Source organism: Ambystoma mexicanum, chromosome 4q (assembly GCF_040938575.1).
Source record: "Ambystoma mexicanum isolate Mex_15411 chromosome 4q, UKY_AmexF1_1, whole genome shotgun sequence".
Lineage (NCBI taxonomy): Eukaryota > Metazoa > Chordata > Amphibia > Caudata > Ambystomatidae > Ambystoma > Ambystoma mexicanum.
Genome location: NC_090928.1, coordinates 220,754,090 through 220,775,590, shown reverse-complemented (window position 1 = coordinate 220,775,590; position 21,501 = coordinate 220,754,090). Strand labels below are relative to the sequence as shown.

Here is a 21,501-nt window from a genome sequence, read left to right as displayed (position 1 = left end):
GGCCGAGAGTTACATGTCTGTGCTGCCAATGGGGGGAAAGCCCTTCCTAGACACTTAGCTATTTTGAATGTGTGAGTGTTAATGAATCCCAGATTGGGATGGCGTAAAGTGCGTCCAGGTTTATGAAATGAAATACAGGACTCCAGGTAAGCAAAAAGGTATTTACGCACTATGGATCCAGTCGTAAACTGAATTTGATCCTTAATGGGGAGGAACTGTAACCATTGTCTGCCGGATGAGATATACTTGCATCTTGGAATGCCCTTGGTAATACGAACAGCATCGCTTTGAAGCTTCTGTAAACCCTTTTTACTGGCCCTCAACAATAGAGCATTGCATTAGTCCAGGCGTGAGAGAATAATGGCTCGGGCAATTGAGGTACAATTTGCCTCGGAGTGTGTAGGGTTTGATGTTCTTTAGGAGTCTTAAGTAGTGATAACAGTTCCTTGAGATGTAACTCGTTTGAGTCTCTGCGCCTAGGGAAGAGGCAAGGAACACACCCAATGTCTTGACTTTACCAACAACTGGGATGGAACAATCCTTCAGACTTGGAAATTCCGCTCAACATAAGAAAACCTAACCTAATAAATAATGTTCCATTCATTGACCAGAAAGAGCAACAACTCTGTCCCCCCCCCCCCCACCTTGATCGAAGATCAAACATTTCTTAAACTTAGATACAACACCATCAAGTGGCTCAGGGATAATGACCACTAGCTACATTAGTTCCCATCTTACACCAATCATCACCCGGACTCACTCACAGATCCGATCGGATTGTATGACCACTTATCTGATCGTTATCGCAGCCTTTGCACATTCAACTGTAACAATGTATTTTAATGTAAATATAATGTAATGTAAATATGTAATTACTATCTGACTATATCTACAAATATATATGCTCTATGTAATCTATGCAATCTGCCTGTATGTCTAGCTTGATCACCAATCCTTACATTGTTCTGTATAAGGGAGCAGTGCATACCTTTGTTTATATTACTCTGTAACTTACTCACCCTAAGCTGAAAGTATTCTTGTAACCCTTTTCTGTACCCTGCGCCCTGATGCCCTCGGGTCTGGCGCGCATTACAAATAAATGACTAAACAAACAAATGCACATGAGTACTTAGATTATGATGTCAACAATATCTTATATTTTACTCCACTGCTTATTGCTACCCAAGAGGTGGAGATAACCATTTTTAGACAAGCTTTTTTTTCAGGTACTGAAGGGAATCAACTTCAGGAAAAAAACAAATCTGATGCCCACACTTTCCTCCTGTTTTCAGTGTGATTCCGAGCCTTCAATGCATAATACAAAATTGCACAATAGTAGTATGACCCATTACTGTACATAATCCATGGCCATCCTCAAAACGAGTTTTTAAAAATGGGTCAAAATGATGTATGCAAATTTCCTTAAATGCCACATATGCAATTTCAGAAAATCCACACTCATTGCCCCTGTACAGGTTTTTCTCTTATAATAAGAGTCAGACCATCAGCTTTCCGACTACGGCCATTGAATCATGCCATAACACAGGGCCAAAATCTGCCAGCACATGATAAGCCCTAAATGTTTTCTTCCACATGCCCTGGAAGATTCAGTACTCTTATTTAACCGTGACTATTTTTCGAGGCCCTGGTTCTATCGAGGATTGCCTACATCAACAGGATATAGTTTCAGAACACAACAGTGAGATGACTACTGAGGCTCGAGAGGAGAGAACACATCACTCCACCACTAAGAACGCTGCAGTAGCTACCAAAAGATTATATTTCAAAGTGCTCGCCATTGCCCGCCATGCCCTCCAGGGCACCAGAGCCAAATTCGTCCAAGGGAAGATCATCCAATTCACCTGAGGAGGCCTTTAAAATCCTGGAAAAATGCACTAACAATTCTCTGATATGTCAGAAAACAGCAGGGAGGCTTGGCCTTCTCGGACATCACATCCCAACTCTGGAACTCACTTTCAAGTGGAATTTCTACAAAAAAGGATATCTGCTACCGTATTTCCCCACTGTGATTGAGGATCAGGCACTATGTGCTGTCCACGGCTAGGGGTAGCAGCCAACTCTAAGGTGCCTTCTGATTTCTCCTCAACTACCCCCTAGCCTAGATTCACCTCTACCAGGATGTCAGCATGGCTACACCGGGTATATAATACACATGCACATTAGAGTCTCCACAGACTGCTCCTCTGACTCAAAGGCTCACATCCTAATTCGCAACACATTATACGCATACCAAATAAGCCACCTCACACAGCAACTGGACATCCACACCCATCACACAACAAACATCAGAACATTTGACCTCCCCTTATAGCCTCTCACTAGGTACATATAAGGCCCCCCTTTGTATACAGAGGCCTGAAGTGCTCTTGACACAAATCACCTAGAAACAAACTTGCACAGAGTACCCGGGTACTTATGAACTGCGTGCATCAACACAACAGGCTATCAACGTCCCTCTATCCCCATTAACCAAACCCAGTCCCTCTTCTTTTCCAGACCTTGCAAATGACAGTGAAATACAGGGGTCGATTCATGGAGCAAACGTGCGCCGAAAATCCCAGCGCAAGCAGGCACAAGGTGGTGCAAGCGTGAAAAACCCAGCGCACGCGCACGCGTGCGATTCAAGGAAGACGCTGCGCATGTTTCCCGCTGTCCGTGCGCCAAATCCTGCCATGGCGCACGCGGGAAAACACGGCGTGCGCTACGCGCACAGCAAAAGCGCACGTAGCGCGGCACACACAACCAACGTGGGCGGAACAGTGGGTGTAACACGCGGAATGGGGAATAACGCGTGAAAAAGAAGGCGTAACTGGGGAAGTACTGCAGGGAACTACACGGAACGCCCACACGCACGCGAACAACCCGTATTCATGGATTCGAATACGGGAAACCCACGCACGGCAAAAGACGCACACAGGCGTCAACGCGTCCGCCACACGAAGGCAGGCGGACGCGTCCCCGCGCACAGTATAAAAGTGCGCGCAAACAACAAACACGTATATACAGCTACGATGAATGCCCCATTTGTCGCAGCACTGATCGTGGGACACCGCAGGAGGAGGAGAATAGCCAGGGCACGCATGTTCGCACCACAGACAAGCCTTTTTGGGATGCCTGACGACCAGGTCTACGGCAGGTATAGGTTTCCACCCCATATCATCCTAGACCTGGTCAGGGAGTGGGAAGATGACCTTATTTCCCCCACCCTTTGCTCCCAAGCATTGAGCCCCTTGGAGAAGGTGCTCAATGTCCTGCATTTCTTGGCCACTGGGTCATTTCAGCGGACCACTGCCATAGTGGGGGGGGTCTCATAGGCCACGCAGTCACGCTGCCTACACCAGGTACTGGCAATCATGACAGCGCGCCCCTCAGGCCGCAGGCACATATACATGCCCAGAACACCCGCATAAAGGCAGGCCGTTGTCCTGGATTTTTTCAGGGTGGCACACTTCCCCAAAGTGCTTGGTGCCATAGATTGCACCCATGTGGCCCTACGTCCACCTAGGGCCACTGAGCACATCTACCGAAACCGCAAGCACTGGCATTCCATCAATGTACAGGTGGTATGCGATGCAAAGGGAATCATCACCTCTGTCTATGCAAACTACCCTGGCTCCACCCATGACAGTTTCATATACAAAATGTCCGCCCTGAGCCGGGCCCTGGAAGCTGGGCAGCATGGCGACACCTGGCTCCTAGGTGAGTACTACAAATGCCCTTGCACATGCATGCATGTCACACACACACACACAAATACACAAACCCCAATAATCACAACCATTTACACCTCCCCAGGGGACAGTGCCTACCCTCTGAGCAACCACATGATGACGCCAATCCGGAACCCCACCACACCACCCCAGGTAAGATACAACGCCGCCCATATTGCAACCAGGGCCATAGTGGAGCGCACATTCGGAGTGCTCAAGTCATGTTTCCGCTCCCTTGACCGCTCTGGCGGGCAGCTACTCTATGCACCCCCAGTAGTGTGCAGGATCATTGTGGCAGCATGTGTCCTGCACAATGTTGCAACACGGCAGGGCGTACCGGTGGACATGGTGGTGCCCCCACATCCCCAACCACAGGCACAGGCGCTGCCCATGGGAGGGGACAGGGCACGTGGCGAGGAAGCCCGGACCCAGCTTGTGGCCACATTTTTCACCTAAACTCCCACCCCTGCCGAGTGCACACAGGCCTGGAACATACCAGGTGACAATCGATGATGGTAAAGAGACAGTCAACTGTCACAACCCTACCACCCTGAGATAGTTGCCATGGAAGTGCCACATTGTCTGCATCCCTAGCTACTTAAACACAAGCTATCCTGTGTGACCAAAAGGCACACATATGACATGACATGATATGGCATTTGTAACGTGCCTATACACAAGTGTTTCAAGGTGTGACGAGGCAGGGAGGGGGGAACAAGGGAAGACAGACACCGATACTACTAGGCCAGGTGTCATTTAGATTGCGCAAGTGCAGGGGTAGGGGGAAGGCAAAAATGCAAGGGGAAGGGGCGGGGGGCATGCAGTACAGGGTAAGTAGACTAAAAAACAAATAAATAGGCCAGCTGGTGGCAACTGCAAAGGTAAGTGCAGACAAGTGCTGGGAAGGGGGGGCTGTAGGGATAGAGAGACAGTCCCGCAGTACAGGGGTTGCCAGGGAGGCAGTGCAAGTGGAGAGTGGCTGGGCCAGGGACCGAGGTCGGTGAGAGTGCCCAGGTTGCAGATCCAGTGCAGTTCCAGTGAAGAATTTTGCAAGGGAGAGGGAGAGAGAAAGCAGAAGCAAAGAGGAAGGTCTTGAGGTGATTCCGGAACTGGAGATGGTTCTTCTCAAGTTCCAGTGAGGCAGGAAGGCTGTTCCAGAGGGAGGCCCCTGCCGCGGAGAGAGATCGACCCTGTTACTCACCACTCCGAATAGGTCAAAGATGCGGAGAACACGACCTTGGAGATGTTGGTAGTATAGAATTCCGAATTCAGCCTTCCATCCCAGCTCCCCTGAGTACAAGACTCGGGCTTCCTCAAAGAGGGGCTCTTTTCCACAATGTACCTCTCTGCTGTTTCAGTAGAACAGACAGAGATGTCAATTGAATAAAAGAGCGGGGAGAACACACACCGCCAATACCAATGCTGCAAAAGAATACCAAGATATTAGACAGTGTTGATGTGTTGATGTTAAACAAGTGATTAGAACAGTAAATGATTGAACAACTACCTATATGAATATTGGAGTGGAATTGCGTTTCCCCGGGATAATCTACAAAGAATAACACAAATGAGTGGAATAAATCTAAATCAGTATCGTTTCCCACTTTAGCTATAGTATTGATAACAACTGACCGGAGTAAAGAATATTGGAGAAGGAGGAGTCCAGGTTAAGGAGTTCAGAATTCTGGAGACAACGACAGGAGAAAATAACAAACAGGGAAGTTAGTATAGGTAAGTAACCCCGGACGGCACGAGAGACGCACTAGGGTCGAGTTGGTGCAGATCAGGAAAGCGTTCATATGCACTGAAGAGTAATCTCACAGGAAAGTCACTCAATGTCCCAGAATCCAACAGAAAACAATGTCCATGGAAGACAATAGATATGTACCTGAGTACACGATTATGGTTGAGTAGTTGTTGAGATGATCCGGATGAAAACAGCCAAAATTTGATGTGCAGAGCGGCAACCAGGAAAGAACCGCAAGACACTGAAGAGAGCCGTATCCAGAAGCGTTCCGAGTCCAATAACCAGACAATCACAACAAGAACAAGGGAGGAGACGAAGCAATCCAATTTCAGGCAAAAGGTCAAAACCAGGAGTTCAGATAAGGATTCGTGTAGGGATACACGAAGAAGAAACGGAAGAAACCGCATGTAGCTGGTAACGCTAATTAGCAGCAAGGAGCCCCTTGGAAGACGGTGGTTTTATAGTCGTCATAAGAGGGGCGTGGCTTGCTGTACGTCTTCCACGTACAAGGCGTGTCGGGTGACCTGGAGTACGTCGACGTTTGTACAGACGCCATGGTAGCTTTTACCTGGACCATAGAGGAGCCTGTAACGAAGATGTATTCTGCAAGGATGCCGACGGGGAAGTCTGAAGTGTAACAGCATCCTCCCCCAAAGACACCGGCAACCCCCTGGCGGATTGGAAGCTCCTGAGAAGAACTGGACAATGCAAATTGGAGAGAGGCTCCCAAGTACGGTCCTCAGGCCCGTACCCCTTCCAATCCACGAGGTAGAACAACGTACCCCTAGACACCCTGCAGTCCAGGATACGCGAGACCTCATATTCCTCCTCACCATCCACCAAGATCGGCGAAGGACGAGTAGGCAGGCGGGTCCCAGGGATGAAAGGCTTGATCAAGGAGACGTGAAAGACTGGGTGTATGCGCCATGATCGCGGCAAAGAAAGCTTAACTGCCACGGGATTGATGACATCAGTAATGACATAGGGCCCCACAAATTTAGGCAGAAGTGAGCGTTTACCTGCAATTCGCAAATTGCGGGACGATAACCACACTTTCATGCCACTGCGATAGACTGGAGCAGGTGATCGATGCACATCGGCATACTTCTTGGCACGATCTTGAGCTCGGAGTAAATGGCAGCGTACATCCCGATGAATCTTATCGATATCTCTGATGCAATCCTTTGCTGCAGGATTAATGGCCGGTAATACCGGATCAAGTGGAAGTGCTCTAGGATGACCACCATAGAGGGCGAAAAAAGGAGTAACTCCAGTTGATGTATGCATAGAGTTGTTATATGCAAATTCTGCATAAGGCAAAGAAGTAAACCAAGACTGTTGGTACTGAAGGCATAAACAGCGTAGATACTGTTCGATGGTAGCATTAGTTCTCTCAGTTTCCCCATCTGTTTGAGGATGGTAAGCTGAGGAATACCTGTCTTCAATACCCAAAGAAGCTGTAAGAGACTTCCAGAATCGTGACGTAAATTGGGTGCCACGATCGGAAACAATGACCGAGGGTAACCCAAAGAAACGAAACACATTCGTCAAGAACAGTTTTGCCAATTCAGGAGCTGCGGGTAAACCAGAACAAGGTATGAACAATGCGTATTTAGTGAAGTAATCAACGATTACCCAAATAGTGTCATAGCCCTGAATGTCAGGAAGTTCCACAATGAAATCCATAGACAGCATCTGCCAAGGTTTGTACGGCACAGGAAGAGGTTGTAACAATCCAACTGGTTTGGCTCTAGAGGTTTTACACTGAGTGCATATGGAACAAGTCAAAATGTAATACTTTACGTCACAAACCATAGAAGGCCACCAGGCCCAACGCCGTAAGGCTTCAAGAGTTTTTTGACTTCCAGGATGTGCAGCAATCAAGGAATCGTGAGACCACTGAAGAACTAAGTCTCTAGCTTGACCTGATGGTATATAGACGCGCCCTTGAATGAATGGCATACCCTGAATGATTTCCAGATTGAGGTCACTGATCTCTTTTGGATGTTTTGAAACCCAATCAAGGATAATTGAACGCAAAGAGGGCTGAACCGAACAACCACAAACAACCTTGTTTGGTAGAAGAGGAAGAGCTTCGATCTGTTGAGACTGGCCATCCGCATGTAAACACGAGAGGGTATCAGCCGGAACTTGAGCTTTAGCAGGACGGTATGTAATAACAAATTGGTATTGTGAAAAGAATAAATGCCACCGCGCCTATCTAGCAGTAAGACATTTCATAGACTTGAAGGCTAAGGGACTGCGGTGATCAGAGTATACAGTTACAAGGTGTTTAGCCCCCAAAAGATGATGCCTCCATTCCAAGAATGCGTCTCTGATGGCTAAAAGTTTGCGTTCTGTGATGGAATAATTCTTTTCGTAAACTGTCAATTTACGCGAAAAATAGGCAACAGGATGAATCTCTCCCGAATGCGGACAGGTTTGAGACAATACCGCCCCAATGGCATAACCTGAAGCATCAGCTTCCACAAAAAAAGGAAGCTCGGGATCAGGATGTTTGAGGACAGGAGCGGAAGTGAAGGCTGATTTTAATTGATCAAAGGCTCCCTGAGCTTCTGAAGACCATACAAATGGTACTTTGGCACTTGTCAGAGAGGTAAGTGGTGCAGATATTTCAGAAAACCCATTGATGAAGCGTCTATAGAAGTTTGCAAATCCCAGGAATGATTGTAATGATTTGACTGAATTAGGTACAGGCCATTCCAAAATCGCACTTATTTTGGATTGACTCATGCGCACACCGTTGTTAGTAAGATCATATCCCAGAAATTCCACCTCTGAGGCATGAAATATGCACTTTTCGGCTTTAACGAACAATCTATGTTCTCTCAGACGTTGGAGTACTATCTTGACGTGTTTTTCGTGGTCTTCCTGGTTTTGAGAATAAATCAAAATGTCATCCAGGTAGACAACAACAAATTGATCAAGAATGTCGTAAAACAGATCGTTCATGAAAGCTTGAAAGGTGGCAGGGGCATTACATAAGCCAAAGGGCATGACAAGATATTCAAATAGGCCATAACGTGTTTTAAATGCGGTCTTCCATTCGTCCCCCTCTCTCATGCGGACGAGATTGTAAGCTCCTATAAGATCGAGCTTAGTGAATATTTTGGAAGAACCCAACTGATCAAGAAGGACAGAAATCAGAGGAAGAGGATACTGGTTTTTAATGGTTGCTGCATTCAAAGCACAATAATCTATACAAGGACGTAGATCCCCTTGCTTCTTAGGGACAAAGAAAAGTGGTGATGAAATAGGTGATTTGGAAGAACGAATAAATCCCATGGACAAAGCCTTGTCTATGTAATCTTTAAGAACTTCGTCTTCTTTGAGAGTGAGAGAGTACACTCTGCCAGATGGTATTTTTACTCCCGGAATTAGGTCTATTGCACAATCATAAGCTCTATGTGGAGGTAGAGTCTCCGCCATGCCTTTGTCAAAAACATCTGAATAATCTGTATATTGCGAAGGTATCACAGAGGATACGTTTTTAGAGACAGCTCCGATATGCATAGTAGGTGAAACTAGCGCCCTGACTGGACTGTCATGGGTAATACCGAGTAATGTAGTACATCGAGTATTGCACATATTGGAAGGGAACTGAATCTGAGATGTCGACCAGTCGATGGCAGGATTATGAAGTTTCAACCATGGAATGCCCAGAATGACTTTGTAAGCTGGTGCTTTAATGATATCAAATGATATGTCTTCAGTATGGCCTTCGTCAGTACTCATATGGAGTGGAACTGTTTGGTGAGTTACCATTCCAGAGACAAGAAGTGAACCATCCACTGCGTTAACTGTTTCAGGTATAGTTTTGTGAACTAATGGTATTTTTGACATGGTGGCAAAACATTGATCAACATAATTACCTGTTGCACCTGAATCGATCACAGCTGTAGTCTGGAATGAAACACCATGATCTAAAGAAAATGTAACAGGTAGGCGAACTAAATGACTCGGATTCTGTACTGTAGAGTCCAAGGGTGAGTTTCCCGACATAGGGACTCTGTCTACTGTCGGGATTTGGCGTTTCCCGCCTTTCTTTTAGGCTTTTTGGTACACTCAGGTAACAAGTGATCAGAGGCCCCACAATACATGCAGAGATTGTGTGATCGACGATATTCTCGTTGAGCAGAGGTAAGAGGTCCCCTAATCACCCCAATCTGCATAGGCTCAGGCGCAGGAGATGATGAAGATGAGGCCTCTGCTGCAACCGAGCTGAACAGTGCTGTTTTCTTTTCGCCGCGTCTTTCAGACTTACGAGCATCAATCTGAAGGACTAAATCTAGTAGTTCCCCGAATGCTGCGGGAACTACAGGAACAGTGGAGAGAATGTCCTTTAGATCATCTGAGAGGCCTTGATAGAAGACAGCTGTCTTCTTTTCTTCAGGCCAGTCGGTCTCTGCTGCCAACTGATTGAATCAAGCCAAATAAACCAATAAAGAATTGTTTCCTTGTCTATGTTTTAAGAGTTCCAGATCAGTAGCTTGAGTGGTATAACGTGTATCAAATACTTTACTCATCATAGCAAGAAGGGCATCACAATTGTACAGGACATGACTATTAGATTCCAACAACGGGTTAGCCCATGCGGCTGCAGTGCCTCCCAAATGAGACAAAATAAAAGCCGCTTTGGTTGTAGATGTGGGAAATGAGGTGGGGCGATACAGAAAATGTAATTTGCATTGATTGATGAAAGTTCTGTATTGTTTAGGATCGCCTAGGAAGCGTTCAGGAGGTGCTAGCGGGAACTGGGTTGTAAGCATGATCGGATTTGATTCCTGCTGTGGAGGTGGAAACCCTGAACCGGATGCTGTAGCTCCGGCACCAGCCATCTGTGACGCTGGTGTGGTAACCAAAGACTGAATGGCGTCCATGCGTTGGCACAGTGCTTCTTGTGCATTGGTTAAGTCGGTACATAGATCCGTGACCATTTGCACGATTTGATTCAAAGCATCACTGGCCTCTGTGGACATTTTTTAAGGCTGCTAATTCTGTTACTCACCACTCCGAATAGGTCAAAGATGCGGAGAACACGACCTTGGAGATGTTGGTAGTATAGAATTCCGAATTCAGCCTTCCATCCCAGCTTCCCTGAGTACAAGACTCAGGCTTCCTCAGAGAGGGGTTCTTTTCCACAATGTACCTCTCTGCTGTTTCAGTAGAACAGACAGAGATGTCAATTGAATAAAAGAGCGGGGAGAACACACACCGCCAATACCAATGCTGCAAAAGAATACCAAGATATTAGACAGTGTTGATGTGTTGATGTTAAACAAGTGATTAGAACAGTAAATGATTGAACAACTATCTATATGAATATTGGAGTGGAATTGCATTTCCCCGGGATAATCTACAAAGAATAACACGAATGAGTGGAATAAATCTAAATCAGTATCGTTTTCCACTTTAGCTATAGTATTGATAACAACTGACCGGAGTAAAGAATATTGGAGAAGGAGGAGTCCAGGATAAGGAGTTCAGAATTCTGGAGACAACGACAGGAGAAAATAACAAACAGGGAAGTTAGTATAGGTAAGTAACCCCGGACGGCACGAGGGACGCACTAGGGTCGAGTTGGTGCAGATCAGGAAAGCGTTCATATGCACTGAAGATTAATCTCACAGGAAAGTCACTCAATGTCCCAGAATCCAACAGAAAACAATGTCCATGGAAGACAATAGATATGTACCTGAGTACACGATTATGGTTGAGTAGTTGTTGAGATGATCCGGATGAAAACAGGCAAAATTTGATGTGCAGAGCGGCAACCAGGAAAGAACCGCAAGACACTGAAGAGAGCCGTATCCAGAAGCGTTCTGAGTCCAATAACCAGACGATCACAACAAGAACAAGGGAGGAGACGAAGCAATCCAATTTCAGGCAAAAGGTCAAAACCAGGAGTTCAGATAAGGATTCGTGTAGGGATACACAAAGAAGAAACGGAAGAAACCGCGTGTAGCTGGTAACGCTAATTAGCAGCAACGAGCCCCTTGGAAGACAGTGGTTTTATAGTCGTCGTAAGAGGGGCGTGGCTTGCTGTACGTCTTCCACGTACAAGGCGTGTCAGGTGACCTGGAGTACGTCGACGTTTGTACAGACGCCATGGTAGCTTGTACCTGGACCATAGAGGAGCCTGTAACGAAGATGTATTCTGCAAGGATGCCGACGGGGAAGTCTGAAGTGTAACAGACCCCCAGCTAGTTGCTTTGAGAAGCGGATGACCCTGACATGCAAGGTGTGAATCACACACACCTGCAAAACAGGCCATGACCATCACTGTCCATCACTGTTATGTCACTCAAACCCTCCCAAACCACAACATGACATGGCAAGCAATAGCCATACACCAACACAGTACCAATAAGGTACACATTGCCATGTCAAAAATGTACAGTGGCATCAGACAATGATGCCTGACATGGAATCAGATGAAATGACTGACCAACAACCTCCCACCCAAAAGAAGTAATTCCCAAATGCATTACAAAAGTTGTAGACGTAACATAACAATGAATGCCTGTCTACATGCACATTGTGCATTGCAAAATCAACACTGCAGCTTCTGTGTGCTGTGTCCAACTCCTGCAACACACTGCTCAGCGCACAGCACAGTGAACAGCTATTGTGTGTGATGCACACCCTGAGCATCACATCTAAGCGACAAACCACATCAAAAAGCAAATTAGGCATGTACAGGATCCATAATTGGTCACAGAACATGTGCTGCAGGGACACAGTGGGCACCAGAAGGCAAACAGAGTGTACACGTGGATATCCATGGGTGGTTGTACATGTAGTGCATCATAGTGCAAGTGTGTGGGTCAGTAAGGACATGCACTCAACATATACATGTGCAATCGAGTGACCATCAGTGTCCTCTACACATCACATGTGAACATTCACCATGTGTACACCCCAGCATGTCAAACCACAACTATCCCCTCACACCTGAACGGTAAACACAACACATGAACAGGCATTGATCAGTAGAACACAACATGTACATAGGATACCACAATTCCAATGTCAGGGTTCCCATCACACTGCAGGGCAAGGCAACTATCAACAACAAACCCCCCCTCCCTCACAAATGACCATGACCCACTGAACAACTGCACCTGGGTCATGGAGCCTTCAACCCTCAATTTCACCTGGCCACAGGATCACCCTTCCCCTTCGTCACCATCTCCCACCTTGTGTGTAAAAAGGTGCATGCACCCTCAGAGTCCACCCTCGTTTGCAAAATCACAAAACCCAAGCCAGAAAAACGAACCAGAACACCCTCCAGTAGATGACTTGACGTAGCAGTACCTCACAAAGGCCAAGTACTACCACAATGATGTAACAACCAAGGTAGCACAGTAAAACAATGTCACAACAGGATGTGAACCATGTGTGGTACATAACATAGAATGATGCACCATGAACGGATGTGTACTGTCACAGGTCCCGTGTACAGGCGCAGGAGTGGCACGAAACAACCACCCCCACCGTGGCCCGGGTGCCTGCAAGGTCAAACTCACACAGGCCTCTGAGACCCTGGTGGGGAAGGAGGGTCAGGGATATGCAGTCGGGATAGGTGTTGGCACACTGGATAACTGGAATGAGTGGCAGGAGAGGGGAGGAGGAATGACACATGAAAGTAGGGAATGCACGAAAATGTACTACCTGCATGAACACATACACAATCCAAACAAACTTGGACATCATTGTCATGGCCTTCTGTAGTCCAGGCTTAGGAGTGGCACGAACCAACCACCCCCTCTAGGGTTTTGGCGCCTGCAAGTTTGGGGCTTACACAGGCATCCGCAACCCCAGCGGGGAAAGAGGGTTAGGGAACGTTGCTTGGATAGGTACGGGAAGCAGGAACACCGGGTAGAGGGTACAGGGTTTAAAATTGCATAGGACTCCGGGTGATTAGGGGAAAACAAACATACCAAATTGAATTACACATTCATCCATGCATTAGTGCACCACCCAGCAAGCCTATGCAGAGCAGTTTGAAAGAAAAACAACAAGACACTTAGCTCTGGTTTTGAGTGCTGGCCTCCTGCCTGCGCACTCTCAGGTCCGGTTACAGGAGCACTGCAATGCTGCAAAGAGAGCCACAGTTAATAATCTGTACGTGCCCATAACACCAAAACACACCACCAAACATGCCCCATAGCAACAAACTACTCTACAAACAGACAATCTGGTGTAGATGCTTCGTACCCATATGTAACATTACCCCTGTGATGGGTCATACACATTCAATGCAGTAAGTCAGCCGCCGGTGGGTGCGTGGCAAATGGAACACCAATGTGTCACAATTCACACAACATGCAATGTTCCCTGGGTAAGCAGACAGACCCATATAGCAAGGCATGACTTCAGAACAAGTCGTGTTCCACCATGACCGAAACAAAGTAGGCAGTGCATGTTTCAAAATGTACATGGAAATGAAATGCCCTACACCCGAGTATGTCCCTTGCTGTATGTCCCTGTGAGCTGCCCCTTTCCATGTCTCGGAAGGTTACATGGTTGATACAAGTGCCTCGAAGGACCTTGGTGTACCGGAGGGTATGTGCCACTGCCCCTGCAGGTGCCCCAGACAACCTTACAATCAACAGCCATCAGTCCACCAACACATCTGAGCTGCATTGTGTGCTTCAACACCAATATTCGTCCAAGCTCACCCTCAGTGCTGTTACTAAGCCTGCATGTGCAACTCGCCTGGTGCAAGCTTTGCTGTGTTGTGGCCCCCCTGTGCTGCTCACCTTGCCTGGAGTTCCTTGGAACACGTCAGCAGTTCTAGGATGTAGGTCTGCAATCCCTGTGCCTCTGCTTGTGCACACATGTGCATGTAGGCACCAACAAACGTGTCCAGAATTCAGATGTCCAATGGGCCATGTCTGCTGGCAAAGGTGGTCTGGATGGTCATCCCCCTGCAGAAAGGGCATGAAACACATGATTAATGCTTTAAAGTCATCTGTGTGTGTCTCTTCAGGCATCTCATTACTGGACCATGTCAGAGACTTACATCAGAAATCACACCATCAGTCCATCTTTCACATCCAAAGTGTGGAACACACTATCTACGGCATGAATTGCAACAAGCACGTGTACAGTAAAGATAAGAAACATACTACACAATGCATAGCAATGAATGTACACATTAATCATGAAACACCCCATCTAGCAAAAGCTGAACAGTGGACAATAACCCCGCAATCATCCCCACTAGGGGTGTCAACACAAGTTACTCAGCACCAGACATGCCACAGATATGACAGTCCAAAGCCCTTGTGTAATAGGCTGTCACACCGAACCATCCTTGCGAGCCCATGGATAAGGGAGGCAGGAGTGGCATATGTGAGTCAAGGACCCCAAGCAGCAAACACATACACAAGACAAGCCTGAAGGGCCCAGCTGGAACAGACAGTGGATGCCTTCAAAAGCCACAAAGCACCGCACCGTCACATGAAAGCACAATAGACAAGCAATTTTAAACTATATTAACTAATTACACTAACTATGAAAAACCTACATTACCTAATTAAACTAACTATCAAACAGAAACTTAACTAACTAAACTAAAAGAAAAATCAAAAATGCCCACATACGACCCGGGGGAAGGGGAGGCACCCAGGAGGGGGGAGGTACAGGGTGCTGCTCAACACTCACATGCGATGATGCTGAGCCAAAAAAAAAACCTCCATGGGCTCAACGCCTGCACAGCCCGACCTATGTGCGAGATAGATGGTCGTCCGAGTCTGGCTCATCCTGGAAAGGAGGACGTGGCACGGTAGCCTGGCCACGCCTAGCCGCAGCTTGCCCCTCGTCGGCAGCAAGTCTGCTGGATGGGTGAGCCTGGTTCTGTGTGGCGATGTGACGTAGATCTGCATGCAGAACCTCACGTGATACACGTGCTTCCTCTTGCAAGGTAGCACGTGTAGCATGGAGTTCCTCCTGCAAGGCCTGGCTGGACAACCGCTGCACCTCCTGGCAAGCCTGTAGCTCAGCCGAGATGGTACGCTCAAGCTTTGCAAACCTCTCCTCTGCCCGCTGCCTCTGGGACATCATAAGGACACCCAGAGTGGATTTGAGGGAAGCATACTCCTCCCTCAGGGCATCCATGTGCGCCTCTGCGTGAGCAGCAATTGTTTGACGCAGAGACGACATTTCAGCGTGGCGTGCCCTGTCTGAGGCCACCATGCCCAGCCTGAGCGAGCGGGCCATGGACCGTGCCGCCTGCTGCTGGAGAAGCACCTGCCTAGCAGGGGGGAGCACAGATCAGGCCACACGCTCCATGCTCTCAGTGATGTTCTCCATTGCTGCCCCCTGCCGTTCTGAATTGGCAGTCATGTCTTGCTCCCACTCAGTATACTGCGGTTGCGCGCGGCGACCGTGTTGCTGGGATTGACCCCTGCGGGACCCAAGGACCGGGTGTCCTCGCTGTGTTGGCACCTCCCGCGGCTGCACGACTACATGCCCCCGTCGACGTGATGTCCCAGGCACATCAGTGACTGGTGTGGAGGGTGACCCTGCGTCCCGATCCACCATGGGCGGAGGAACCAAGAGTGTCTGATCCCTCAGTGCAGGTGTCGCGGACAGAGGAGTGTCCACATCAGAATCACTCACCCCTGACACATGGACTTGATGCTCATCCAACTCAACATGGACGTCAGAGTCATCATCAAGGCTGGACTCATAGGCAGCCAGAGACAAGATGGACTGTAGCACTTGGGGGTTTTCGTGGCCTACCACCCCACGACCCCCACTTGTACCGGGTTGATGTAGTGGTAACAACCCTGTGTCTGGCATGACAAACACCATCCTCCGCCTCCATTGCGTCATCACCTGAAAAATAGAGAGAAAAACGGTCACTACACATGTCAGAAGCACACAACACACACACCGACAACAAACGTATCAGGCAGACATGTGACACACAACATATAACCTGGCATGCATGCTGGGTCAACTTTGAATTGCTTCTGTGATCAGACCTGTTGAAAGGTGGCAGTTTCCATGGAAGTGGGTCTATGCAGTGCAGAAAATGTGTACGCCACTCACTACCTACATGTACAAGGACTCCATGGTGTGTGTCAGGAAATGTGAAGGCAGTGCAAGGTCAAATTTAGGCATCACGCGCATTGTGCATTCAATGTGTACCATATCTAGAAGCCAAGCACCCCTCCACCCAAGTACAAAAGCAGGGATGCCTAGCATGGTATCAAAAGGCTGACCATAGACCTGTATATTGACAGGCAGTGTTGACTGGCATCAACAGCTTAATGTGATTCAAGTGACAACACTGCAAATGATGATGGGACAGTAAGCAGGACACATGAGGAAAACTCTGGAGGCCGCCCACGTGTGAAGAAGACACTACAACAGTTGGACAGAGTCATTGGCCATTAAACAGGCTGAGGCCTGTGAGCCACACAGATTGTCAGACCCTAAACATGTGTGCAACGCAGTACTGACCCACAGTTGACATGGGAAGGCTGATGAGATGCCATGCAATGTATGTCACCCAGGACTTGTATTACAGTGATCATCCAGTCAAGGACACATAGGGGCATGCGTGCAATGCACATGGAGCATGAATGGGCACTCATGTCCCTGCGGGACATCTGACCTATGCACAGTACAAGTGAGATACCCTGCATCAAGTACTAAGGCTGTACCACACGGCATATGTCTGGCAGATTGTACGCTGGAAGTTAGCATCTACACAGGACGCATGAACAGGAAAGTACACATTGGCAAGATTGAAGCAGACCAGTGCAAAGGTGGAACTGGGGTGCAGAGTGGCAGAGGAGGGGCAAGGGAGCATGCCTACATGGAGTCCCCGCATGCAGGCAGAGGAGACATGCACGTCAGTCATGCAATGACATTGTGCCTGGGCTGAGAGGAAGGTCACCCCATGCCACATGCAGAAAGGCCAGTGAGCTGGAACATGGACCGGAGGGGCATACTTGTAACCAGCATGTCAGTAGGGTGCAATAGTGGTGATGCGGACAGTCCCTGTCTGCTCCACATGTCCACCATCCAGCAGAGCAGACATGCATCACGGAAGCATTGCATTACTTACACATCAGAACCATGTACATGTCACATGTAGTGGCAATCATGCACAACACATCCCACAAGTGAAACACACACGTCCTCAACAAACACGCATCAACACTCACTGGACTGGGCATCAAAGTCCAGCATCTCTCCCACTCCTTCGACCAATTCAGGTGGTATGAACTCTGCAACGAGTGCCTCATGCGGAGTGAGCTCTTCCTCCTCGGGTGCAGGCCCACCGCCAGTCACCAGAGTCAAGTTGTAATTAGAGGCACGCTTAGCCTTAGTGCTGCGTTTGATGTCATTCCAACGCTTTTTGCACTCTTGCGCCATGCGCACCTCATGGCCGAATGAACTGACATGTTCCGCAACATGCTTCCAGTGGGTGTCACGTTGGGCAGCCATAGTCTGACTATTGGCACCCACTAGCATGTCACGGCTGTGGCCCCGCACGTAGCCCACGAGGAAGTCCAGTTCCTGCTTGCAGAAAGGCTTCTTCCTCGACGTGCAGGAGGTCGTGGCTGTGTGTGGGGTCCCAGCCTGTGCTGCAGGTGCAACCTTCCTCCTCTTGGACTATGGCGCAGACCTTGGCTGGCTAATGCCGCCCTGACCAGTATGGCCAGTGGGTTCGGTGGATTGAGCCAAGAAAGTGGCAGGTGGAGGGACGACCAAAGGCCTGACTTGTGTCAGTGGCATCTGGGTGCCCTCTATGGACCCTGCGCAGCAACATCAGCTGTGGCAGGGTCATTGACCGCAACAGTCCTGGTTGGCAGACTCACAACTGGGGTGTTGTTGGGTGCATCTGCCCCTGCACTTGCCAACACCCGGCTGTTCAGGGCAGCAGATGACATAACTGCCCCAGGGACACGTGTCTTGGTCTGAGCAGCCCTGCCTGCCCCTATGGTTTCCCTCCTGGCCTGTTGGAAATCTACCAAGGGCTCCTCAAGTGACAAAGCAGCCTGCGCTGGCAGACCCTGAGCCTGGGTGGCGGTGTCCACAGCTGCACCTGCAGCTACCACTACCCTTGGGCCCGTGGCAGTCGATGGAACGGACTGCCGGGTCACACGGGCACCAGTGCCAGATGCAGAAGCTGCATCCCCCGGAACCACAGGGGGTGGTGGCATGACTGCACCGACACATGGCACAACATTGTGCTCAAGTGGTGCACCCCTGCCTCTTCCCCATCTGTGGCCGCCTTGGACACCCTGGAGTCCCCCTACTCCCTGGTCACCACGGCCACGTCCCCGACCACGCCCGCCACGAGGAGTACGCCCAGCTGAGGTGCCCCTCACCTTTGGTGTCCTCCCAACCATGGCACAGATGTAGTAGTGCCGGCACAGATGGAGTAGTGCCAATGGGAGGTGTACACCACAATTGACCTGGGCAATTGGGGTGAAGGGGGTGGGAAGCAAGATGTTAACAGCCCCCCTGCACCTGCAAGTCTGTATGTGACCCCGGTGATGTAGTGACGGGTCACGCAACGCTCAGGCACCCCAAAACTGCAGTAAAACCATGCACGCAACCCTGCAGCCTACGTGCGTGGAATCAACCTCCCGCAGTACGCGGTGGCACCCAGTAACACGAATAACGCGTACACGTGGGACACGCAGGCTACTATGACATCGAAAATGGGTGCGATACACAGGGGCACCCGCAGTGGGAAAAATAGCGTGTGCGACTCACCGTCTGACTAGCGCGATGCAGAAAAACACGCGTAGCCAATACCCCCGCCAAAAGAAGAGATACGTCCTTGATAGCTGTGAAGTTGTGATGGAGTGCGAAACAACAGGAAGCAGCAACACATGTAGGTCTCCACGAAAGGCACGTACAGCAAACTGCTGCCCCCGCTCACCTTTAACCCGTGCTGAGGGAAACGCCCGCGCGCGTCACGTCACTTACGCGCATGGGCCCTTTCCTCGGATTACACGCATTCCCACGCGGTCGTGCAGTTTTTCATGCACGCTGAAACGCCCATGCACGCTTTCGCGCGTCACGTCACAGAGGCGCTTGCGCTTGAAGGGCCTTCTGTCCAATGAAATTGCGTATGCGTGCAGACGTGCTTACGCGCTAAGGGCCTTTCCTCGAATTACACGCTGACGTGCAGAATTTTCACGTGCCAAATCACTCCGGATCAAGCTGGCCACGCGTAAGCACACGGAAGACCACGCTCCTGCCCAAAAGTTCGAATTACTGCCCCCCAGAGCCCTGAGCAGCCTCCCACAAGCCATCTGCTGCTGCCTGCCTGCCTGCCTGCCTGCTGCCACCGTGCCCTGCCATTTGGTGCCTGCACATCAGCCATCTGCAGGGGTCCAGTTGCTGTGTCCACCCTTGCTGGAACAGAAGACTCCCGACTGGGATACCATCGCTCCACAGCCCAGCCCCAGGACCCAGTTGCCCACCCACGCCTGCCTCGGGGGTCGCCATGTCGGGGCAAACACCATCGGAGACCACTGGCGACCCCCAGCCAGAGGGGCAGAGGGCCACCAGCTTCAGTCAGAAGGAAGTTGGTGTCCTGGTGGAGCATGTCCTGGGGCATTATGATGCCCTCTTCGGATCATCACGTGCCGACAAAGATGGACGGGACAGGATCTGGACGGACATCGTGACTGCCATCAACGCGGAGAGGATGGCAGTCCGCGACTTCCAACATGTCAAGAAGCGCTGGGAGGACTTCAGGTCCAGGACCCTCAACAAGGCCCGGCGCCTCTTGAAGGCAGCGGATGCTAAGGGGCGCCGGGGCCACTTGTCGGAAGATCAGATGAGGGTCCCGGAACGCATATCTCCAGCGCCCCACGTCCAGGTCCTTGAGAGGCAGACCCGTCTGGAGTCGAGCAGTAAATGGCCAGGCATTGCTGTGTGAGACAGGCCATGTTGTAGTGTGCTGGTTGTCTGATACTTGCCTGTATGTGTGACATAGGCCATGTACGCGTGTGTGTGTGCAGGGACATCATGGTCATGCATGTGCGACCAGTAATGTGTGAAGCACACGGTTCGTGTATGTGTTTAAATGCTACATGGGGAGCCCTATGCGGAATGGACACATGAGAGCATGCCAGTCTCTGTTCCTGGACATGGGTGGGGGTGAGGGATGGGTGATGATGCCATGTACATGTATGGTTTCCATGTCTGTGTGTCTGACCTGCGTGTCTGTGACTTGTGAATGCCATGGATGCATGACACATGTCTGTGTTAATGTTCAGATCCACTGATGCAGCCTAGCGATCCTTGCATCCACTGTGTCTGGGGTGTACGAGTCCAGATGGATGAAAGTACGGTGAAGTGTGTGAATGTGATAGGCATGACCCATGATGCATGTGAGTTCAAAAACAACATTGTATGTTTCAAGAGTCCCTTGGACATGTTTGCTTATGTCCATAGCATGCCTGTTACTGCATGTGTTTTGCCTGCACTGACCCATGTGTTGTGGAGGGACATGATGGAAGTGATCTTTGACAGTGCCACTCATCTGCTATTGCTTCCTGTCTAGGGGACAATTGTACAGTACCCTGATGCTTGTGTTCTATGTCTCCCTCTACGCAGCGCAAAGTGAAGAAGAGGGCAGAGACGGCGCTGTGGAGCCAAGTGGCGGGGATGCCCCCACGGCTGCAGCGGAAGGGGTGGGTGAGCCCCCACAGGGGCTTGCAACGGCGGAAGACGGTGTGGAGCCATCCAGATTGGTGGTTTCCGCAGAGGACGAGGAGGCCGCTACTGAGCCGCACGTGGGGCCTGGTGGGGGCATCCCTGCTGGTGCAAGTGGTGCAGTCCAGGGGCAGGGGCAGGAGGCAGCACAGGTCGCCGTGGAGGTGCCTGTGCATGTCACTGTCCCTGACACTGTGACTGCACCACCATGCACCAGCAGGGATGCCCCATCCCAGGCCCGTCCGCAGGTAGGGGGGATGTCCATGTCATCTGACTCCCCTCCACCTGCAGACGAGG

The 21,501-nt window shown here is 49.7% G+C and overlaps 1 protein-coding gene across 1 annotated transcript in view; it reads left to right on the top strand.

Annotated features, from left to right (window-relative positions):
* Positions 1–21,501, top strand: part of SLC22A3 (solute carrier family 22 member 3) — a 913,774-nt gene that overhangs the window by 117,646 nt on the left and 774,627 nt on the right. The gene's annotated exons all lie outside the window — the stretch shown is intronic.